The 16,271-nt window shown below is 39.7% G+C and overlaps 1 long non-coding RNA gene across 1 annotated transcript in view; it reads left to right on the top strand.

Moving 5' to 3' along the window:
• LOC146855551 (uncharacterized) overlaps positions 1-16,271 on the top strand; it is a 227,193-nt gene that overhangs the window by 150,000 nt on the left and 60,922 nt on the right. The window contains exons 3-4 of the long non-coding RNA XR_014981345.1: positions 2,155-2,203; positions 2,321-2,379. This is a non-coding gene — a long non-coding RNA (uncharacterized LOC146855551). The remainder of the gene's footprint in view (positions 1-2,154; positions 2,204-2,320; positions 2,380-16,271) is intronic.

Here is a 16,271-nt window from a genome sequence, read left to right as displayed (position 1 = left end):
CATTTTATGAGAAACAAATTACTCTAACTCATTTCCAAGCTGCTTTTGAAACAAACAATAAGTTATCGAGAGTTTTCAAAATCAAGCATTCAGACTCTGAATGGGTCTCTTAATTAGGATCCAGGCGTCAAGTGCACTAATTGTATGCAATATTCATATAATGTGTCAGCATAAAAAATCATGCAAAATGTTCTTCTGTCTGAATATTGTTAGTTGGTAAACATAAATGTCAGTAAATCATCATGGTATAGTCAAGATTTAACACAAAAGTGATGGATAGAAATTCATGAATCATCTGAACAGTGGACAGTTACTCTGGCCATGCATCATTCCACAATGTTAAGGTGGAACAAAGCCTAGAAGTTCAGGCTTGACTACCCTTTTAAGACAGGGGCCGAAACTGGTTTAAATATGGTTAGTCAATATAGGTTCTGTTTGATAAAGATACCTAAAATAATTACAATCTAAATGTATACTCTGAAATAGGAATTACAGGTATCGATAGTAACATGCCTATAAATGTGAAAACCTAAAATAAAGATAGCTGATCAAAATGATTTATTGTTTAATGATTTTAATTCTAAACTTTCTAAAGTGAGTGGGGTTCACCATGCACTCTGTTCTGCCATGTTCTTTAACACTTTTTAGATCTCGGTCCATGAGGCTAGGTAAATAACAACATGGCTTAGTATATAAAAGCAGCATTTGGCAACGTAATTAGTCTCGCCTTTTGGACCTTATATGTATTTAGCTATGCAGCACATTAGCCTGGGTGCTGAAACATCTACTGTTCTTTAACATGGATGGACACACCAGGTATGGGAACACATGGAGAGAAATACTGCCTTTAAGCGGGAAATGGTATAGTCCAAAGCTCTGTTTTTAATAGAAAATCAGGGCCTTCGGTGGTCATATCACTGAAAATACAAGATTTCAAAAAATATTATTGTCTACGGGTGCTCGTGGAAGACAATTTCTATGGACTGGAATCTAGAGAATGCTAAAATGATTCTGGTATTTTGCTGACCTCTGCTGGTCGTTTTCTATCAAGAAAGTTAAATAGAGGCAGTTGCCAGAAAAATAACAAAAAGAAAGTCTCTCAGCAGAAAGCAACTCTGGTATTTTACTGACCTCTGCTGGTCGTTTTCTATCAAGACAGTTAAATTGAGGCGGTTGAACAGAAAATCAAGTCCCTAAGCGGAACCAGACAAGTCCAAGGGCTGATCTCCAGAGCCCACAAAGTACACACACATATAAGTACATACTAAAGTATGTACACGAGGTCTTGAATACTCAACCTAAAAAAGATCCTTGTTGTTGCATTGAGGCTGTTTCTGACCACACTGCCTTTGTACCATTTTCTGTTATTCCCATGTGTTTTTTTTACTTCTTCTGTATTTGTTCCAGTGCTCTTTATTCAACCAGCTGCGATATCCACCCTCCAGAATTCTAAGAAATTGGTACTTATGATGAAATTAAAAAATATGCATTGTCGAGCCATACAACTATTTGCCCAAATTTCCTTTGCTTATGCCCAGGATTGCACTATACATGAAATAAATGTTTTCTTTTTAATGTGCAACAGCCTCTGCTCCTAGGTCTTGCACTCACTGATAATGCTCCTTCAATCCTTCCAGGACCTCAGACTGAGGCCCTGCTTCATTCATGATGTTTCTTTTGCTTTATCTTCACCTGTGAGTCTCAAAACTATACCTTTGTTTTAGACGTCATTTATTGTGCACCCCAGCAAAATACCTAGGGACAACCTAGTTCCCTTTAGACGTTGATTTAAAGGTCCTGATTCATCTTTACATTCCCATACCATTAATGAAACATTCACACTAAAGTAAATGTCAAAGTTTTACAAACTCATGTCAGGGTTGCTAACTTTTTTGGTACACATTATTGCTCGCTAACTCATTTTGCCTACTGACCTTGCTCTTCATCATTTTGGAAGACTGAAGTTTATGTCCTTGTTTCTGTGTAATTATATTTTCAATTCTTCAGTTATTCAATTTTTCACTTTGAGCGAGCATATTTTCTCAAAACCAGAGTCAACATTTGCCCCAAACTCCAGCAAGTATTTTATCTCTTTCTATGACATCTCACAATACATTACCTGACGGGGACTTTCACACTTCTTTTTCGTTGCAGACATCTGGTTCTGATATTTCGAGTCGGTTGCCTGCCTGCATCTCATCAGGTAGGATATATAACTGTTTCTTACACCTTACAAAGCAATTGGATATGGGAATGTTGTTCCAGATCCATAGGTGCATAGATGGAAAAGGTCTGCTGTCTTGTTTCTTCTTTTTTACAGGTGTTCATTTCAGTCTGAAAGTGGCCTGGCTGTGGGTGGGACGAGAACTGTCAAAGATGGTGAGCTTGTCTGCAAAATAAGCAGGGGTGCTGTTTGTAATTGTTTTGTAAATGATGCAGCAAGTTATGAAGATGATGTGGGCTGACAAAGGGAGCCATTGGAGTTCCACCAGCATTGGGGTGTTCACGTTATTTGTGAGCTAAGCTCACTGAAGGCATTTAGAGGTGAACAAACTCTTACTTCCTATCGTTATCCCCATTTAAATGGCCAAATAGAGTAAACTAATTAATGTTTAGACCAATATCTGCTGTGTTACTGTAATGGAACTCAAGGTAATTGAGCTTCCAATTTATCAATGGCAGCATTTTCGCAAAATAACGCAACTCATAATGTCTCCAATGGTTCACCTCGCTTTTATATGTAAGGAATTCATCCAAGAGTTGTTTCCTTCTCATATTGATTTTTTTTATAGAGTTTTATATAGCGCAAACTTGACCCGAATTGGGTTTCAGAGTGCTTTACATAGCACCAGTTGTGTTACAGTAGGACACATTCATTTAAGTTAGGCACGGGGAGATTACGTGATTTGCCCAGAATCACAGGATGTTCAGCGTCATTGCCGAGACTCCAACCCAGTTCCCCAGATTTGAGGTTGACCGCCCTAGCCATTAGGCCAACTCTTCTCCCCAAGAGTGTTCTTGGTTCTATCAGGTACTGTGTATTTGAATCAGCTGCACACATGCATACAACTTGTTTCTGAAAGTTTATGCTGTACTAAAGTTAAGATGAGACATATACTGATAAATTGAGATCAAATTCCTCTCTTTCGCCGATTACTGAGAAAGTTTGACTTTCTTTTTGTTTTCTTCCTTTTCATATATTTCCAGTTTACCCATTAACTCATTAGCTCAGTCCTGTGACCTTTCTGTGTCGAGACCCTATCAGAGACCGCAAGCATTCAGAAGAAGACAGTGCTCTCCTTGTGCAGTCAGGCAGCATGTTGCTGGATGCTGCACTTGCCGCATTGTTAAGCAGTCTCGCTGCGTAAACCATACTAGCAATTCCACGCTCATATCACTCGGAGGATACTGTGTTTACTAAAAAGCACAGGAAATGTAGTTCATGGAGTGAACAATTGCTGACTTCTTGAAGTTAACCATGAGTCACAACCACTTAAAAGAAATTGTGAGGTTGGTGTGAGAAGGAATTCCTGACAGACATGTTCCATAATCAGGGTAATGGTGTATAGACTATAAGACATGCATTGCAAGCGTGAAGACAGGCAACGGGGAAGCATTGCAATAGTGAATCCAGGCAACAGAGCAGCATATCAACTTACTGAAGCAGCAAGTGACTGTGAAAAGGCCAGAGACAAGACAGAGCATTTGCTGTTGCCTTCTGCTCCATAGAAACGAAAGGACAGGTTGATGCTAGTGGCAGAGGGCCTCCTCTTCCATAAGCCTATCTTGGCAGCCTTTAACCTCCAAAGAGTCTCCAGAAAAGAAATTATATTCGGTTTCAGCTCTGCTGCAGCTAGGACATTGGAGACCTGCTTGGATGTGGGCACTCAGAATTAAGTTTATGTACATCTCTAGGGATAATCCTGATTCAGTCAACCATATAATTTGCTAATTTGGGAGGACAAAAACACTCCATAGAGAACAGATGCTGAAAAGCTCAGTGGTCAAATAGAATGTTGCACAGTGATCCCTCCTGGAAGGACTCTCAGAATCCACTAGGTTTCCTGTTGCGAGTTGTGATCAGAGGAAGTGGATTGGGAGATCTCGTGACGCCCTGGAGAGTTATAATATGAACAAAAGCCAAGCATTATCGCACTCCCACCAAATGCAGGGACCACCAAAGTTTCCAGCATCTAAATGTCTCTGAAGAAGGACCAGGTTTAGGGTATCAAAGGTTCTCCCTAGAGTAGGCATTGGAAGATATCCAGATGACATTACAGGAGAAACAGCATGCTCCAGCAGGCAGGGCATAGTACAGTAGCAGGAAGAGGGGTTTAGAGCCCCAGATTACTAGGATGCACTTGTCTTTTCTTCGGCCTGCTAAATGGGAGTCTCAATTTGGAATCAAAAGAAGGAAGGGGTCTTAGCTCTCGGAAGAAGTAAGGTCCCTATTGTAGGAGGAAGTAATCGAACACCTGCCAACAAGAACAACTCAAAGACAGGCAGAAAGCAGGTACTCATAACAGACAAGTGAATAAACACAATTTTGATTTCATTAAAATACAATTACACACCCTTAATATTGCCTTAATGCAGACAAAAACTCATTGAACATTGAAAAAGATCTTTACCGTCAGAATTCTAATAGTATAGGAGAGGAAAATTAACTAAAATCATCTCGTATGAAAAGACATGAAATTGTCAAAATGTATGTAAACAAAGTCATCATCAGTAGGACATCTGCGCAAAGTCATCATCAATAGGTCGTCTATGCATTATTTATGATTATCATTATTGGACTTTGGAGTACTTGCTTCCCAAATGTAATATTTCCAGAAAAGACAATAAAGCCTGTCCATGCTGTGAAGATGGTCTTTTCAACATAGTGTTGCCCTGTGTTTATTTGCGAAGGATTGCATTGGTATATAGTTAGGGTTTACTGTTTTCCTATTCTATTTGTTGTAGATTTGGGTAGGGTTTTATCACTGTTTTCAGATCTTGTATAAATAAGTGTTTTTCAGTATTTACATTTTCTTGTACTGCAAAAATAGTGGGGGATGGTATTTTGTTAATGTTTATTAAGAAATATGCTTATATTTCCGTCTTTCCTTTTTTCACTCCAACTGTCAGTTTGCTCTTCCCTCTTTACTACGCACTGCTACCTCCCTTTGATAAACTACTTAATTTACTCTTTAATGTAACTTCTATTCATTTATTTCACCTCTCTGACTATGTAGTTTTCAGAACTCAAACTCCTCTTCCCAGCAGATCCTTCCCACACCATGTCAAGGATGCATGTGGCTGGGGATATGTGTGTCCCTCATTAAGCTTTGACTGCAACTGAAAAAACAGGTTAACACTGGGTATTTAACACACACTCCTGCTTCTCTTTTCTTTAGCTCAATGGCACTGATTGGCTAACTGAAGATCTCTTGTAATGTCCAGGATGCTCAGTTTTCCATTATTGCAAGGCAATGTCATCATGCCATATTCTTTGTCTCATAGTAAGAAAAAAGGGTTGGGTTAATGAAAGTATTGCTATTGTCTGATCTGGGTCTTTACCTGTTCTCCCTGGTTACGTGAAGAAGCCTGCAAAAGAATTGGTGTCCATACTGTTGGCTATGTAATTGGCTCTATGCTCTCTGGTTGCAGGAAACTATAATCATGTGATTTTTGTACTTTCTGCTTTTGTACCCCTAGTTTTGATTGCACGTGTACAATATATCATGTTTGCTTTATAAAGGTTTGATGCAGCATCAAATATATCATATAAATATATATATATATATAATCTACTGGCGACCGCCAGTAGATAATATATATATATATATATATATATATATATATATATATATATATATATATATATATATATGCTTTATAAAGGTTTGATGCAGCATCAAATATATCAAATAAATATATATATATATATATATTCACTGAAAAAACCATAGGTTTCACACACGTTATAGTTAGGAATTAGCATTTAAAAAACCTTGCAAATTCACTGAAAAAACCATAGGTTTCACACATGTTATAGTTAGCGGAAATTTTACTGATAAAAAACCAATGAAATTCCCCCGTTATAGTTAGTGCAGGCAACTATAACTCACGCGACCGCAATCCTCTGCTGATGCTAATACTGTATTTAGACACTTATTTGCCCATGTCTTGTTCCATACATTTTTAGCTATACATATATTACAAATATTTTTTTTTCATAAAGACACATATGTCATCAGCAGAAGATTGCGGTCGCGTGAGTTATAGTTGCCTGCACTAACTATAACGGGGGAATTTCATTGGTTTTTTATCAGTAAAATTTCCGCTAACTATAACATGTGTGAAACCTATGGTTTTTTCAGTGAATTTGCAAGGTTTTTTAAATGCTAATTCCTAACTATAACGTGTGTGAAACCTATGGTTTTTTCAGTGAATTTGTACGGTTTTTTAAATGCTAAGTTACTTTACGCCATTCGTGGCGTGCGCACCCACTTAACGCAGTTCGTTCCGTGCGCGCACGGTGCGCTTCGCGCACCGTGCGCGCACAGTGAGCACGCGGTGCGCTTCGCGCACCGCGCGCCCACTTTACGCAGTTAGTGCCGTGCACGCACGGTGGGCACGCGGTGCGATGACAAAGCAAGAAAGCACGTCAACAAATCTGTTTCTGCTTTCCTCCGTGACTATGGTATGGGTGCCATTTACCACAACAACTTGCGTTATGACATGCAAGACATTTATAGAGGAGATGGTGTGCACTTCAATGATGAAGGGAACAGAGTCTTCCTCTTAAACCTTAGACTCTGCATCGGTACTTACTTGTAGGTACCACTAAAAAATCATTTCATAAACACAACGGCTCTTTTTAGAGCCCCCTAATATCTAAACACTTAAATCTGATTTTCATTTTTTTTTTTTTTTTTCTACCGTACGCTTACCGTAAGCTTACCGTACGCGTACCCCGTGATTTTTTTTAAAATCAATAAATGTTTTCTTTGTACTTTACAGTCCTTCTTTGACCCCCTCACAAATGTAAGGGGGTCTGTAACTCTCCTCATTGCCCCCTTTCCTTGTTTTCACTCTTTTTTTTCAGAGTGAAATACACAAAATGGCGGCCGCCGCTTCCTGGTTTCGGCCGATTCGAATGTTTACTAAGATCTAAGAGCCAATCAGAATCGCGCTCGCGCACGCCACCGTACGCTTACCGTAAGCGTACGGTAAGCGTACCGTAAGCGGGCTCAGATATATATATTGATTTAAAGGCTATTTTCTCAGAATCTACTGAACAGATTTACACCAAACCTACAAAAGGCACTTCCCGGACCTAGGGACTACCTCTCTGCCAAATTTTGAGTAATTCTGTTCAGCCGTTCGGGCTGTAGCTCGTTCTAAAGGTCCTATGGAAAAATGCATGGGAAAAACGTGTTTTGGGACCCCCCTTTTATCTCAGCCCCCGCTTGACGGATCCCCCCGAGACTTTCAGGGTAGGAGCGGAGCGTAGCGCCCCACCTATTTTGAGAAATTCGCGAGGATTCGTCGACCGGCGCCAAAGTTATTCAAAATAGAATGTTGAGGTTTTCCTATGGAAACGTGGTCCTAACTATAACTACCTACTGGCGACCGCCAGTAGGTAATATATATATATATATATATATATATATATATATATATATATTCACTGAAAAAACCATAGGTTTCACACATGTTATAGTTAGCGGAAATTTCACTGATAAAAAACCAATGAAATTCCCCCGTTATAGTTAGTGCAGGCAACTATAACTCACGCGACCGCAATCCTCTGCTGATGCTAATACTGTATTTAGACACTTATTTGCCCATGTCTTGTTCCATACATTTTTAGCTATACATATATTACAAATATTTTTTTTTCATAAAGACACATATGTCATCAGCAGAAGATTGCGGTCGCGTGAGTTATAGTTGCCTGCACTAACTATAACGGGGGAATTTCATTGGTTTTTTATCAGTAAAATTTCCGCTAACTATAACATGTGTGAAACCTATGGTTTTTTCAGTGAATTTGCAAGGTTTTTTAAATGCTAATTCCTAACTATAACGTGTGTGAAACCTATGGTTTTTTCAGTGAATTTGTACGGTTTTTTAAATGCTAAGTTACTTTACGCCATTCGTGGCGTGCGCACCCACTTAACGCAGTTCGTTCCGTGCGCGCACGGTGCGCTTCGCGCACCGTGCGCGCACAGTGAGCACGCGGTGCGCTTCGCGCACCGCGCGCCCACTTTACGCAGTTAGTGCCGTGCACGCACGGTGGGCACGCGGTGCGATGACAAAGCAAGAAAGCACGTCAACAAATCTGTTTCTGCTTTCCTCCGTGACTATGGTATGGGTGCCATTTACCACAACAACTTGCGTTATGACATGCAAGACATTTATAGAGGAGATGGTGTGCACTTCAATGATGAAGGGAACAGAGTCTTCCTCTTAAACCTTAGACTCTGCATCGGTACTTACTTGTAGGTACCACTAAAAAATCATTTCATAAACACAACGGCTCTTTTTAGAGCCCCCTAATATCTAAACACTTAAATCTGATTTTCATTTTTTTTTTTTTTTCTACCGTACGCTTACCGTAAGCTTACCGTACGCGTACCCCGTGATTTTTTTTAAAATCAATAAATGTTTTCTTTGTACTTTACCGTCCTTCTTTGACCCCCTCACAAATGTAAGGGGGTCTGTAACTCTCCTCATTGCCCCCTTTCCTTGTTTTCACTCTTTTTTTTCAGAGTGAAATACACAAAATGGCGGCCGCCGCTTCCTGGTTTCGGCCGATTCGAATGTTTACTAAGATCTAAGAGCCAATCAGAATCGCGCTCGCGCACGCCACCGTACGCTTACCGTAAGCGTACGGTAAGCGTACCGTAAGCGGGCTCAGATATATATATTGATTTAAAGGCTATTTTCTCAGAATCTACTGAACAGATTTACACCAAACCTACAAAAGGCACTTCCCTGACCTAGGGACTACCTCTCTGCCAAATTTTGAGTAATTCTGTTCAGCCGTTCGGGCTGTAGCTCGTTCTAAAGGTCCTATGGAAAAATGCATGGGAAAAACGCGTTTTGGGACCCCCCTTTTATCTCAGCCCCCGCTTGACGGATCCCCCCGAGACTTTCAGGGTAGGAGCGGAGCGTAGCGCCCCACCTATTTTGAGAAATTCGCGAGGATTCGTCGACCGGCGCCAAAGTTATTCAAAATAGAATGTTGAGGTTTTCCTATGGAAACGTGGTCCTAACTATAACTACCTACTGGCGACCGCCAGTAGGTAATATATATATATATATATATATATATATATATATATATATATATATTCTCTACTGGCGGTCGCCAGTAGATAGTTATAGTTAGGACCGTGTTTCCATAGGAAATCCGCAACATTCTATTTGGAATAACTTTGGCGCCTATTGACGAATCCTCGCGGAATTTTCAAAATAGGTGGGGCGCTCCGCTCCGCTCCTTCCCTGAAAGTCTCGGGGGGATTCGTCAATCGGGGGCTGAGAAAAAGGGGGGGTCCCAAAACGCGTTTTCCCCATGCATTTTCCCATAGGACCTTTAGTCCAAGCTACAGCCCGAATGGCTGAACAGAATTACTTGAAATTTGGCAGAGAGGTAGTCCTTAGGTCAGGGATGTGCCTTTTGCAGGTCTGGTGTAAATCTGTTCAGTATTTCCTGAGAAAATAGCATTTAAATCAATATATATATCTATAAGCGTGCACCGTGCGCGTACGGTAAAATGTACCGTACGCGCACGCTGCCGTGCGCGAGCGCGATTCTGATTGGTTGTTAGATCTTAGTAAACATTCGAATCGGTCGAAACCAGGAAGTGTCGGCCGCCATTTTGTCTCTCACAGTCTGAGGGGGTGAAAAACAAAGGTGGAGAACGTGAAAAGGGGGCAGGGTGGACAGTTCTTGACCCCCTAGCCTTGGTCAGGGGGTCCCAGAAGGACCCCCAAGGAGCAAAATTTCTTTTAATTTCTTTTCGAAAAATCGCAGAGTGCGCGTAGCGTGCGCGTACGGTAGAAACGGAAAAATTCCGCGAACTGCGTAACGTGGGCGCGCGGTGCGCGAAGCGCACCGAGTGCACACAGCCCGCGCACCGTGTGCGTACGGTACGCGCACGGTGAAAAACCTTAAAAAAATAAATAAATAAATACAGAACTTAGCATTTAAAAACCCGTACAAATTCACTGAAAAAACCATAGGTTTCACACACGTTATAGTTAGGAATTAGCATTTAAAAAACCTTGCAAATTCACTTAAAAAACCATAGGTTTCACACATGTTATAGTTAGCTGGACATTTCACTCGTGAAAAACCATTGAAATTCCCCCGTTATAGTTAGTGAAGGCAACTATAACTCACGCGACCGCAATCCTCTGCTGATGACGTCAGATATTACATCACTGATGACATATGTGTCTTTCTGAAAAAATAATATTTGTAATATATGTATAGCTAAAAACTAATGGAAGAAGACATGGGTAAATAGGTGTCTAAATACAGTGATGTAATATCTGACGTCATCAGCAGAGGATTGCGGTCGCATGAGTTATAGTTGCCTGCACTAACTATAACGGGGGAATTTCAATGGTTTTTCACGAGTGAAATGTCCAGCTAACTATAACATGTGTGAAACCTATGGTTTTTTAAGTGAATTTGCAAGGTTTTTTAAATGCTAATTCCTAACTATAACGTGTGTGAAACCTATGGTTTTTTCAGTGAATATATATATATATATATATCCCACCATGCTGTTTCCTCTTCATCAGCATATGTGGCTCTCGTATGCGGTGCGTTGCTCCCGCGGTTGAAACCCAAACCGCTATTAATCACTGCGAGTATCCTGGTTTCCCATTTACGTTTTTTATTTTCTTTATGCGTCTAGCATCAAGTAGAATCTTTCGGCATTACAGACGATGTATTCCTATGCGTTTCGGCATTACAAATGCCTTGCTCACGGTATACCGTGAGCAAGGCATTTGTAATGCCGAAACGTGTAGGAATACATAGTCTCTAATGCCGAAAGATTCTACTTGATGCTAGACGTATAAAGAAAATAAAAAACGTAAATGTGACCTGTGAGGAGTGCGGCCCTTTCTTCTGGAAAACCAGGAAACCGCTAACCATGCAACAAATCTTTCACAGGGAAGAAAAAAGGATCGCACTCCAGCAGTTGTAATCCGGGAATTAATTTATTCTTAAATAATTTTCTCATCAGTAAACACAGACCAAACCAACGCGTTTCGGTATCGGCTATTTTTTAGTGCAATTTGCCTTGTTTTTAAATCATCCACAGGAAATACTGGTACCTCATTTCCTGCTTAACACAAGGTTTACTATTCAGGTTACTGGGAGATGTAGTCCCCTATTGTTTTAGGAGTATGAAGTGTGCAAAAGTGACAGTGGTGAAATTCTTTACAAATTACGTGAGTTAAAAACAGTTAATAATTATATCACCAAAAAGCGTCATCCCTCCACAGTTATACTCATGTATACATGGCCTGAAAATGAATAAATGTCCAGCTATTAATTTAGCATGCTCGAAACACGATACAATGTCCCCAGATCATGGCATCGTTGTTTCCTACGAGTGGGGATTCTTTACAGTCCAACAGAATTAAACTTTTTTTAAGCCCATTAGTGGGATTATGTTTCGTTTCAGTTGCCGGCAACCCTTTGAAACTGCTCAAGTTACATTTTGTTGGTCAAGTTTTTACCCCGCCAGTGGGCATATGTATGCCATGATGGGAACTAGATGTTTTTATTCAATTTCTTTTATGCTGCCATTCATTATACCCTCCAGTGGGTAAAACATTCCCATGTGGATGTCCGTGCATCAGTATTGTTTGGTGATAACTTATTGGTGTAGTTTGTTTCCAACTGCACACTGAGGGAGGCTGACTGGTTAATTAAATATGTATATACATTTCTTCCGACTGATTTAAGCCATACGGTGTCATACTTCTGAGGTTTAAGATATGGCGTGATTCTTTTTGTCGTAGTGTTTTCTCCCTGTTGCCACCTCGTACATTGGCTGGGATGGTTTCTATCCCATAAAATTTCAGGGTTTTCCAATGCGTTATTCTTGTCTTTGTTTTTCATGGCAAGAACATGCTCCAATATTCTTTACTTTAGCTCACATATGGTGCTCCCACATATTTTAACAAACAAGGGCATTCAATCACATATACGGTATATTGACTTTTACAAGTTATGAGTTCTCTGATCTGCCAGATTTTGTTGTTGGCTATCGGTATTTCTGTGACTGGTTTTGCAATTTGGCATACTTTACAGTTTTGGCATTTGATGAAACCCTTTGTTTGGAGCCATGTTTCCTTATGTTGTTTTGCTTTAAAGTGGCTATGCACCAGCCTGTCTTTTACATTTTTGGCTCTACGGTATGTTATTATTGGGTGTGATCCCATTCTTTCACCTATTGTTCCATCCAACTGTAGGATCTTCCAGTTCTTTTTAATTATGCCAGCGATCTCCTTAGATTCTTGAGAGAAATCTGTTATTGATCTTATAGGTTCCAAATCTGATTGCTCCTCATCATGTTTTAGCATCAGACAAGTTTCTCTTGATCTCTCATTTGCTCTACTTCAACATCTGTTAACGATGCTTTTGCTGTATTTTCTGTCTTTAAATCTTTTTATTGTTCCGACATTGTGCTTCTTCCATTCCTCCTCTTCCCTGCAGATTCTACGTAGGCGGAGAAATTCCCCATAGGGTATGCTGGATATTAGGGATGGCTGATGGAAACTTGTTGCTTCCAAGTTAGCGTTTGTCGCTGTTGCTTTACGATGGAGTGTCGTTTCCAGTTGATTGTTTTTAACATAAATTTCAGCATCTAGGAAAGTTACACTTTCCTTGTTAATTTCATATGTAAATTTTAAGTTGGGTATGCTGTTATTCAAGATTTCAAAATAATCCCGGAAATCATTCTCATTCCCATTCCAGATGATAAAAAGATCATCTATAAATTGTGACCAGCTGACTATCCTTTTTGTGTGTTTCTCAAGTTTGATGTTCCATGCAATTTCCTTCTCCCACCAGCCCATTACCACACAGGCGTAACTAGGCCTGAAGGAAAAGCCCATTGCTGCTCCGTTTTGCTGGCGGTATATATCATCACCAAATAAAAAAACATTACATGTGAGGCATAGAGAGATCATGTCTGTCAACATCTCATTGTGTTCCTTGTAATGAATGTTTCTTTCCTGTAAGAAATAATTACATGCTTTGAGGCCTAAAGTGTTATCGATGTTAGTATATAAAGCTATCACATCCATTGCGATCAGATGGTAAGTGCTTTGCCAAGTTATGTTCTGTAAAATCCTATGGAGATCTGTCGTGTCCTTGATGTATGAGTTCAAATCTGCCACATATGGGATAAGAAAATAGTCTATGTAGTTTGCCATAGGTTCCAAAAGGGAGCCTTTCGCTGACAGGATAGGTCTCCCTGGTGGTTTCTTTTGATCTTTATGTAGTTTCGGGAGAAAATACATAGTCGCCAATATTGGGAAATCTACGGAAAGATATTTGCTTTCTTTCTCATCGATCAAATTCTTTAATACCCATACCCTGAGTTTTTTTTATCAATTTCATTTTTGATTGACATGGTAGGGTTTCTAGTGCCTCTATGGTGTATAATGTTCGATCCCATACCACCAAGTTGCCACCCTTATCCGCCATTTTGATTTCTACTTGATGGTCATTGGCTAGGTTTTCCAGGGCTTCTCTTTTCATCTTTGTTAGATTGTCTTTAAACTTGATTTTTTTCATCTTGTAAAGATCGGGAATGACAGCCTCTTGAAAAATATCCATTTTATTCCCAGGGGCTAACTGTGGATAGAACTTTGACTTGGGTCATTTTTTACTCAAACCTGCCCCTAATTGTTAGCATGCTATCCCCAGGGATATATATATACATATAGATAGATAGATAGATAGATAGATAGATAGATAGATAGGTAGTAATGTCATTTTTAATGTATGAATTAGGGATATCAATTTTAAAATGAAAGAATCCAATGTCAATGGCTAAAGATAAAAGAATGCTGCCAGGAAGGCTCTCTGAAATTAGCATATGTAAGGATAGTGGTTGTGTTGGAGGTGACAGAGGTTTTCCATATATTTTTCAGATTGCTGATAAATATATGCATGATCGAATATTAGTAATTCAAATTGGCATCAATCCAATATGGGGACTAGAGGGCCTCAAAGTGGAAGTTGATGGAATAATAGCCATTGTATTTGTGATCTAGTTCTAAAATATAATATCATTCACTTCGTGTTAGACTGCTTCTGATATCTAAAGTTCTAAAGTCCTATATTTTTAAAATATGGATTACTTAGTGGATGGATGGACTATCTGCTTGATTCCATACGTAATTATTAGATATTGGAGTTTCCCTTATTAGTTATATTAAAGCATCCCAGAAAATAACGTTTTTGTTTGATGTACATTGATTCTTCTTTTAATTGTGCACTTTATTAATATTAACTCCTGTCTTCTAAGCTGTTGATAGGATGAGTTATGTTTGTTCTAACTGCTTTTGCATATTGAATTTTCTTAGAATTCTAAATTGTTCTTTTGCTATTTTATATTTGTATGAGACGTTGTATTGGAAATATTTAATAATAGAGTTTAGTGAAGGTGCGACAGAATTGAAATGCTAAATCTTGCATTTTACATCATTGGTTGTGAGGTTTGGTCTTTTCAAAATAATCAGAAAAGTGTACGTAAGCCTGGTATTGACATATACTAGGCAGAGAAGCATCTTCAGCTTTCTATGAGCTCTGTGCATACTGTGCTGCAGACATCCCTAAAAAAGATCACTGACTCCTCAAAGCCAGTTAGTCCGTATGAGCTCTGGAATGCCCAAACTGAGACAGAGAGTGACCTTCTCCAAATACAGAAGAGAACTAAACAACAATTATGTTCAGCTAAAGTTTGCGAGCTAGAGGGCATCTAAGGAACTTCGAAAGCTTAGCCAGTGTCTAGAAGGAAGGGGTTTGTTACCAAAGACTGATTTTGTCACTTGATACAATGAATTATTGAAAGTCCATCACAATGCTGCAATTCTTTTAAATGTTTTGTTTATTAGTCACTTTCATTGCCACTGTTGCATTTATTTTTATGGTTACATTTATTCATATAATCTGCACTAGGTTGGAGCACTAATTTTATTAAAATATTTACAATAGATACTGTGGATTTCTTGTGGGGAAGGGTTTCAGAACTGTTCAATACTGCAAATAATGCTGTTCCCAGAAGGTTTAGGGTTTCTGTATATTGCCAAAAGAAGCAAAAAACATGTTAATACTGCAAGAGGCCTCTGGTTGTTTGACTATGAATGTCACATTGTATAAGAGGTCAGACTAGAGGGGCATAGCAGGTGAACTGGTAAATGTAGGTTGACCCTCTTGGGGGTTTCTGCATTAGGGCGAAAGAGCGTCACCCCCACCCCCTGCTGCGAGCCACGCGTAGCAAATCTGAAAAATACAATGACAATGAAATTATCTGATTGCCATTTTATTTTTTACAGATGAGCAGCTGCAGCCAGCCTGCCTGAGACTAGTGTTAAGTTGATCGAGTCCTTTGCCACTGATTGGCAGCATGTAGTGGCCAGACACTCCAAAGTGCTCCCTTCAGTGTGGCCGATTGTCTTGTGATCGCCAGTCTGACATGTGCACTTTGAAGCTCTGTTAGACAGCTGTGTGGAGAGCAAGCACATGCCTCAGGGCCTGAAGGAGCATCCAGCCAGCCCGCTCCATCCCATCCTGGCGATTCTCTCATGCTGGTTAGTAGCATAAGAACAGTGTCTGGATTGGTTTGGGAAGTTAGCTCTTAGACTTGTGCTTGGAGCCACAGACTGCAGAAAAACACCAAGATGCACAGCCCGTGGGTAACATTTAATTTAATTGAAAATGTTAGTGTAATGCATGTCAGCGATTTAGTTTGCCTTCATATTGCATGATGTTTGTTTTATTTTTGGCTTCTGGGAAGCAGTGGGGCACTTTGCTCACCCCACCACTTTCATATGTTACCAGCCACCTTTGGGATGACCAAAGGCAAAGTCAATGCACTTTCATGAATCTTTTCTTTCCTTATCATGTTTATTTTACCCTGTTTGGTTGTCTCGTGAGTTTATTTCAAAATCATTAGAAGTACTGCTAAGCATTGATTTCTGCCAGACACTTAGGCATGTGTAGCCACTTTACCTTTGTA

This window comes from Triturus cristatus, chromosome 4_1 (genome assembly GCF_964204655.1).
Source record: "Triturus cristatus chromosome 4_1, aTriCri1.1, whole genome shotgun sequence".
Taxonomy (NCBI): Eukaryota; Metazoa; Chordata; class Amphibia; order Caudata; family Salamandridae; genus Triturus; species Triturus cristatus.
Note: the sequence above shows the minus strand (reverse complement) of the source record. Positions and strands in the feature narration are given on the sequence as shown.